This window comes from Odocoileus virginianus, unplaced genomic scaffold (genome assembly GCF_023699985.2).
Source record: "Odocoileus virginianus isolate 20LAN1187 ecotype Illinois unplaced genomic scaffold, Ovbor_1.2 Unplaced_Contig_4, whole genome shotgun sequence".
NCBI lineage: Eukaryota > Metazoa > Chordata > Mammalia > Artiodactyla > Cervidae > Odocoileus > Odocoileus virginianus.
Window position 1 is genome coordinate 253,455 of NW_027224321.1, and position 8,590 is coordinate 262,044.

Genomic DNA, 8,590 nt, shown 5'->3' on the forward strand with positions numbered 1-8,590 from the left:
GAAGCACGTTGCAGTTCATATTTCACCTTCTCCTTGAAGGATCTTATGATTTGCTGGGCCAGCTATAAAAAGAGAAATTTTATACACTGGACTCATTACACAGTGAAATCTTTTCTACAAAACTGTGGAGACCTGAGCCAGAGCCTCTGCTGAGCTCAGGAAAGGAAACCATCAATGTGTTTCACAGGCCCCACAGCTGATGAGAAAACAGCAGGGAGCGTCCCGGTGACTCAGGATGAGGCACCCGGCCCAGAGCCTGATTCACTCCGGCCGGGGAAGACCACATCCTTCCTCCGGTCTCTGTTTCTCGTTAAACGGGCTGTCGTGTGTGTTCAGAGTTCTGCAGACGTTCATCACCTCCACAGACATTAAAGGAGACTTTCTAGCGTGGAGCAGTGCGTGCTGTCCCCAAGGTCAGCGAAAGCCAGCCGGAAGGTCAATGCAAAGGAAGAGACAGCCGCGCTGCCCAGGGGAAGGCGGGCGCTGAGGCGGTTACCCCCTTGGCCTCGGAGGCTGCACTGATTCTCTCACAGGACTGCTGGGAGGAGGAAGGAATCTTGGGAGAGAAGGTTCTAGCAAAATACCCGGTGTGGTACTTGTGAGACGCGTGCAGTGCTGCCGTTCGTGTTCGTTCCTTCTTCTCTGGCTGTGCCCGGTCTGTGTGCCTGGGCTTTCCTCTAGCTGCCGTGGGGGCTGCTGTCCAGGTGTGTGGGTTCTCACTGGGGTGAGAACCTCCTCTCTTGTTGAGGAGCCACGGGCTCTAGGGTGTGTGGGCTTCAGTAGTTGCAGCTCCCAGGCCCTAGAGCAGAGGTTCAATAGTTGTGGAGCAGCAGCTTAGCTGGGAACGACATGCGGGATCTTCCTGGACCGGGGACCGAACTCATGCCTCCTGCGTCGGCAGCTGGATTCTTTACCACTGAGCCACCAGGGAAGCCCCTGATCATGTTCTAGCGTGCTTTCTTCCATCTAGGGGCAGGGCTCAGGCCGAGTGGCCGCTGTGTAAGAGGGGTTGTATGTGACCAGATGACCCACCGTGAGAAGACTCCCTGAGCTGCTTCCAGGAAGAAATTGGGGGTTGACTTTCCTCTGCCGCTGGAGAAGAGGTGAGGGCCTTCTGCTGCCGGTTCAGTGGCCAGACAAACGAGACGAAGCCAAAGGCCTTCGGGGATGTTGGCAAGGCTTGGTGGTTCCTTCTACCCAGGTGAGCCTCTGGGAACAAATGCCTCAACCCAGACCCAGGGCTGAGCTGGCAATGATCTCTAACAAGTAAACTGTTAAAGAGAAACCTGTTAAGACTAGTAAATAATTAACATAGTTCATGGACATGCTCAGCGGAGCATTTCCGGGGCATCTACCCATTCATAGCAAATGTTCGTCCGCATCGTTAGATTATAGACTCAGATAATGAGATCAAACGGACCGTCAAAACTCCCAATATTGCTTTCCCTACCAGTTAAGTCAGAATAAAGTCTTAAGCTCTCAGAAGTGCTTTTTAAAAAATAATTGGCTTTCTTTTGTTTTTAATTTTTTTATTGAAAGCTAATTGCTTTACAGAATTTTGTTGTTTTCTGTCAAACCTCAACATGAGTCAGCCAGAGCATTTCTGCTCTGATAGGTGGGAAAACTTATTTACAGAGTGGGGGGAGTGAAGGTGGAATTTGCCCTCCATCACGAAGCGTGGAAAATTCTTTGTGATGAATCTGTGTTTACCATAAGGCTGGCGATTCCCTCTGGAAGCTTAAGTACAACTCTGCTGTCAGATTAATGATTAAACGAAGCAATTTTCAGCTTAATTCAGTAGGATAGCCTGAGTTTGGGTGCACAGACAGGAAGCTGCACCTGTGAAGGGGTAGCCCTGTGGTTTCCTGGATACTGAAACTCAAGCCCAAGCCCCCTGAGTTACAGTGAGTGCTGGGCAGCCTGCCATCAGCCTTGGATGCTCTCCCCAGGCCTTCCCACTTTCTCTAGGTGTCAGAGGAGCTTCTTCAAGAGGGTCCCAGCCATGTAGACTCTACCCCCAAGAGAGCGATTTCACATGGAGGGAGGCATGGCCAGACACAACAACCCTGAGTTTCACTTGCCATTCTGAACCTCACTTGCCCTTGATTCTGGGGTTCCCTCCCAGAAGCGTGACTCTGGGAGGCCAAACTGTGGGAGGGAGGAGAGGCGAATCTGCCCCAACTCAAGAGATCTGGTCATTGCTACCTTGACCTTCCGAGCATCTTCTTGCCTTTCGAGTCAGCAGGATTGGTCTGACCCTTTCCCCAAACTTGCAGCACAACCTCCGTCTCAGCCTGCTCTCCCCACAGCTGGGGCTGCCCCTTCCCCCATGCCGTGCGGCTTCCCTGGGGCCCCAGGGTGACTTCCTGGGAGATGAAGACCACATCAAATACAGGGAGATGAAGGGAAACCTGCTCCCTGCCCATCCCGAGCCCTAGCATGCTGGACAGGAGCCCAGCAGGCCTTCCTCTGTCCATCTGTCTATTTGCTCACTGCAGGCTACCACACTGTTTTGCAGAACTGGGTGAGAAGCCGGACGTGGACAGGTGGCCTCTCCTTCCTCTTACCTGGACGCTGATTTCCAGAGCTTATAGGTAATAATTGGCCAGGATGAGTCTAACCAAAGGCTCTGGGCGTGAACTTCACTTGTGCCCAGCAAAGAGCCTGCCTCAGTGTTTGAGGGAGCCAGAATATGTTTATGGGCACGAGGCCTCCTGATAGCTTATTTAGAACAGTCTCCTCTTTTGCTGCCTCAGTGAGACCTGCTCAGCCTCCCTGAGGCTCTAAGAGTTTCTTGTGGTCAGACAAGTCCTACCAGATTAAGAGTGCAGGCAGAGAGCCGGGGGCATTGGAAGGACTTCCAGGCAGAGCCTCTTTGCAATTAAAATATTAGTTTTAATAGAGGAAGGAACTGTGTGGCATGGGTAAAGACAGATGAACATCGTCCGTGGGCCAACACATGGTTTAGGAACAGATTAATGGTGCTGGCAGGATCAACTCTACTAGGGGAGAAAATTCAGGCCAAGAATAAGGCCACTTGGCCTGGTGTGGAACTGGTGGGAAGCTGCTATATAGCATAGGGAGCTCAGCCCAGTGCTCTGTGATGACCTAGAGGGGTGGGATGGGGGCGGGTGGGAGGGAGGCTCAAGAGGGAAGGATATATGTATACATATGGCTGATTCACTTCTTTGTACAGCAGGAAATTAACACAACCCTGTAAAGCAATTATACTAAAATAATTTTTAAAAATGGAAAAAAAAAAATAAAGGCGAACTCCCCTCCTCTCATTTAGGGCTGCAATGTGGCGAGATTGGCAAATAACCCCCCAACTGCACTGCAGTGTGTCCCCAGATTTGAGGGAACGGTGACCAAGGGTTCCAGGAAGGAGAGGTGGCCCCTGAGATCGCAGCAGGAAATACTGACTCAGAGAGATGAGTTCCAGGAATGTGGGTCAGGCTGAGCTTCAAATCCAGCCAACAGTGATTCTACCGCAAATCTCTTGTCTGCTTTTGTCTCTATGGATTTCCATATTCTGGACATTTCAAATTAATGTTCACACATAGGGGTCTTCTATGTCTGCATTTCTCACTGAGCATAAGACTCCAAGTTCTTTGTCACAGCATGATCAGGTCTTGGGTTGGGGGTGTTGGTCCCTGAAACAATAAACGCAGCTACTAGTAGGTTATCATTACCCCCATCTCTCTTCTATTGTCAGGGGTTTGGTAGTTTCTTAAGGGCAAAATGATTTAATAGCTGGACACTTGCATATACAATTTTTTCCTTCCTGTGGTTTAGCTTGGATTTTCACATTACCAATTGCATAATAATTAATGCAGAGGGCTGTATATAAACAAATCACAAACAAAAAAACTAAGCCTGAAGTCTACTGTACTTTAGCAGCTCAGCTCTTAAAGAATCCACCTGCAATGCGGGAGACCTGGGTTCAATCCCTGGGTTGGGAAGATCTGCTGGAGAAGGGATAGGCTTACCCACTCCAGTATTCTTGGGCTTCCCTTGTGGCTCAGCTGGTAAAAGAATCTGCCTGCAATGCAGGAAACCTGGGTTCAATCCCTGGGTTGGGAAGATCTCCTGGAGAAGGAAAAGGCTACCCACTCCAGTATTCTGGCCTGGAGAATTCCATGGACTGTATAGTCCATGGGGTCGCAAAGAGTCAGACATGACTGAGAGACTTTCACTTTCACTTACAGACTATCAAATGTAACCTGGATGTCAACCAGTTTTCTGACTGGGGCTAACTCTGCCCAGAGCCAGCTAGGGGTGGAGTGATGCCGCCTTGCATTGTGTGGAGTTGTTTTGGACAGAAGGTGTGTGGTTCTCCTCCATTCGTGGTCAGGAGCCTTCTGCAGCCCCTCTTGATCCTCTTTTTGAAGAACTTTGACAGGACAAGACTGATTCTTCCAGAATTTAACCTCAGCAGTGTCTCTGCAGCTCCAGAACCTGTTCTTTAACTTGCAAAATTTAGACATTTCATGTCTTCAATTGTCCCAAGATTGATGAGGCCTTGGGAAACTGATTTATACTAACTACACTTAGAGGAGCTTGACTTAGAGCCAGAAATTTGGTTAATTTACTCTTGGGATTTGTACCAGAATAGGACTTGGCAATGCTGCTGTGATATCTCCGAGACTTGGGGCTTAAAAGCAACAGAGCTGTGTTCTTGTTCCCACAAAGGCCACTGCGGGTCCTTCCTCTGCAAGGTGGCTTGGAGTCGCCTCCGCAGTCAGTACCTTGCTTTGATCGTGGGGACAGGGGAAGACCCTCCCGAAGTAACACATGCCACCTCCACTCACAGCTCTGCCGAAGCAAGCCATGCAGCCACAACTAGACCGCGAGGAGCAGGGGACAATTCTTGGACTGCCTGGAAGGAAAGCAACTGGAAATATTGGAGAGGAGCATTGATGCCTTCAGAGGAAGCCACCCATCTAACAACTAGAATCCTCACACCTACATTCCCTCCAAATATTATAGTAAAGCACCTAAGAAATAGGACTTACAGGGCAGAGGTCAGTGGGCCAAAACTGCATGACAGGATCATCAGTAATCAATACCATCATCAATTTCAGTGACGTTTCTTCTTATTTTTTTTTAGATTTTTGGATGCACGCTGGTTTCCTTGATTATATTTGAGAGATACACTAGTTTTACTAGAAAAACTCTTCTCTTACCCCCAAGTTATATAGTGGACCTCAGAGCAGCTCTTTACAAGCTAATGGCAATTCCAAGTTTTGATGATCTCATGTTCCCAAGTAAAAAAGTAATGATTGTATATATCTCAGGATTTTCTGTGACTCAGTTTGGGTTTGTCCTCTAATTAGAGGACAAAGTATTTTTGACTTATTTATCTAGCTCAATGTTAAATATCTCAAGAGATGGTGCTCATGAAAATTTCTTCATTGATAATTTTATAGTTGAAGAAAGAGCATCTCCTCTTCCTTTTTTAGTTAGCTTAAATGACCATATATCTTCCTTCATTGTATTTAATTACTCTGTTTTATGCCTAATCATACTACAATGGGTTATTCATCCTCCCTTTGGTATTTAAACATTTTTAAAGTTTCTGATGTTTGTCCACTCTCCTTGAGGCCTTTCCTTTGCCGCACGGAGCACAGCTAAGGGTAAATGAAAATGCACAGCCTCACTGAAACAACGCAGTGACGGAAAGAAAGTGAAAGTGAAGTCGCTCAGTCGTATCTGACTCTTTGCGACCCCCTGGACTGTAGCCGACAGGCTTCTCTGTCTATGGGATTTTCCAGGCAAGAATACTGGAGTGGGTTGCCATTGCCTGCTCCAAGCGTTTCCAAGTACCTGTCTTTTCTTTCTTTTTTTTTAATTTATTTTTAATTTGAGGGAAATTGCTTTACAATGTTGTGTTGCTTTGTGCCATACAACAACACAAATCAGTCACATACACACGTGTGTGTGTGTGTGTGCGCGCGCGTGTGTGTGTATGTATGTGTGTGTGTGTATGTGTGTGTGTGTGTGTGTGTATGTGTGTATGTGTGTGTGTGTGTGTGTGTGTGTGTCTCCCCTCTCTCCCTCCTGAGTCTCCTTCCCCTCCCCCATCCCATCCCTCTAGGTCATCACAGAGCACCAGGCTGGACTCCCTGTGTTATATAGCAGCTTCCTGCTAGTTATCTATTTTACACATGATAACTGGTCTTTTCTTGGAGAAGATTTACATCAGATGGAAGCTTCCTATCTATGAACAAACCTCTATAAACTGTGCTCTGGCCACAATCTTCACTGAGATTTCTAAGGCTGCTTACAGTTCAAACCTCAGGGACTGATCTGAGCCTTCATCTTAAAATATGAGGATCATCAAACTCAATAGATTCCCTTGGCAAAGTGTCCCTCGTTTTTTTCCAGAATGAAAATGATCATAAAAGAACATTCTCTCGGGACTTCCCTGGTGGCTCAGTGGATAGGAATCCGCCTGCCAGTGCAGGAGACGTGGGCTCAATCCTTCGTCCTGGAAGATGCCACATGCATCTAACCCTGTGAGCCACAGCTACTGAGTCTGTGCTCTGCAACTAGAGGAGCCGCCACAATGAGAGGCTCACGCCGTGCAACAGAGAGTAGCCCCTGCTCACCGCAACTAAGAAAGCCCACATATCAACGAAGACCCAACACAGCCAAAAATAGACACATAAATAAATACTTTTTAGAAAGAACATCTTCTTGCTTCCCTGGGTGCCATTTCCCAGTGGGTCACAGTGCGACGAGGCTGGGGAGGGGGGCAATCTTCCCAGCTGAAGTCTCTCCTGCTCGTGGTGTTTCCTTCAGTAATGGCTAATGATGGTAGCTTCCCAAGGTGCACCTTAAGATCATAGCCTCTTTTCAGACCACCTCAAGTTGTGGGTTTTATAGCCAAACCATTGTTAATTGAAGATGAGTCCTCCTGGCAGCCACATCAATAGCTGCTTAACCTGACCAGCAGCCCATATCCAGTGATGCCATGCAAGAGCAAAGAGATGCCAGCAACTTGTCGCCAGAGCAATTGTGACTGTTTCCAGTGATGCACGGTAGCTCTTGACCTCAGCACCCTTCACTGCATCCTTGAACTTCAGTCCTCTTGTTATGTCTGCATTAAAAACAATACAAAAGCTTTTCAGTGTCTCCGTTCTTGTTGTTCTGTCAGTTCAGTTCAGTCACTCAGTCGTGTCCAACTCTTTGTGACCCCACGGGCTGCAGCAGCCTTCCCTGTCCATCACCAGCTCCCAGAACCTAACCAAACTCATGTCCATCAAGTCGGTGATGCCATCCGACCATCTCATCCTCTGTGGTCCCCTTCTCCTCCCGCCTTTAATCTTTCCCAGCATCAGGGTCTTTTCAAATGAGTCAGTTCTTCGCATCAGGTGGCCAAAGTATTGGAGTTTCAGCTTCAGCATCAGTCCTTCCAATGAACACCCAGGACTGATCTCCTTTAGGATGGACTGGTTGGATCTCCTTGCAGTCCAAGGGACTCTCAAGAGTCTTCTCCAACACCACAGTTCAAAAGCATCAATTCTTCGGTGCTCAGCTTTCTTTGTAGTCCAACTCTCACATCCATACATGACTACTGGAAAAATCATAGCTTTGACTAGACGGACCTTTGTTGGTAAAGTAATATCTCTGCTTTTTAATATGCTATCTAGGATTGTTCTGTCAGCTCCTGTCTAAGACCCGATCAGTGGGATCTCTGGAATGTTGCCTTTTAAAGAGCAAGTCTTCCTCAAACCTGTGAGCCCCACAGCAGAGTCTTGAGAGTAGTAAGTGCTCAAAAAATGTTTGGTGAAAAATCCAACTTCTAGGATGAACCATTTGAAATTGTCACTATACAACTGCTTTATGATCTACAAAAATAACAATTTGATATGATTTGACTTAATTCATAGATATAACAATTTTTATCTGATTAAAATTTTAATGTATATTATTCTTAATACCTCTCACAATTGTTCCTAAGATAAAATATGGTTTTCTGAAAATTTGGGGCTTGGCCTCTTCTTAGAGCCATTTTATTCTTTATCTGAGGGCTTCCCAGGTGGCTGAGTGGTAAACAATCTGATTGCCAACCCAGGAGATGCAGGAGATTCTGGTTGGATCCCTGGGTCGGGAAGATCCCTTGAAGGAGGGAGTGGCAACCCACTGCAGTGTTCTTGCCTGGAGAATTCTATGGACAGAGGAGTCTGGTGGGCTACAGTTTCTAGGGTCACCAAGAGCTGGACACTACTGAGCCAATGGGTAATTCTTTTCCTGAGTAATCTATGCTTTGTATAATTTTAAGGTGTGAGAAAGACTCTACCATATGAATTTTTACACTGTGTAATATCTTTTGATGCAACACTTGGTGTCTTTCTTGTTCTAAACCTGAAACAACTGGAAGAATCACAGAAATCTGGTCCAATTTCCAATCTGAAATCATGTAGCCCCTCCTGTAGCTTCTCACTAACACGGCCATAAAAACAGCAAAATACTGAAACTCATTGCAACATGAAACACTCGTAACTAACAGGCATCTTATAATACCAAGATCCTGGAGGAGCTGACATCAGTTTTAACACAAAACAGAGCTGGGCAAAAAAACAGG

General features: G+C 46.9%; 1 long non-coding RNA gene across 2 annotated transcripts; it reads left to right on the forward strand.

Annotated features, from left to right (window-relative positions):
* The first annotated feature begins 261 nt into the window (after positions 1-261).
* LOC139033820 (uncharacterized) lies at positions 262-7,127 on the forward strand. 2 transcript variants are annotated; one of them, XR_011486301.1, is made up of 3 exons: positions 263-1,201; positions 2,519-2,594; positions 6,388-7,127. It is a non-coding gene; the product is annotated as an uncharacterized lncRNA (long non-coding RNA). The 2 variants fall into 2 exon arrangements; XR_011486302.1 differs by having other exon boundaries at positions 262-2,594; positions 3,293-7,127.
* The last annotated feature ends 1,463 nt before the right edge of the window (positions 7,128-8,590 follow it).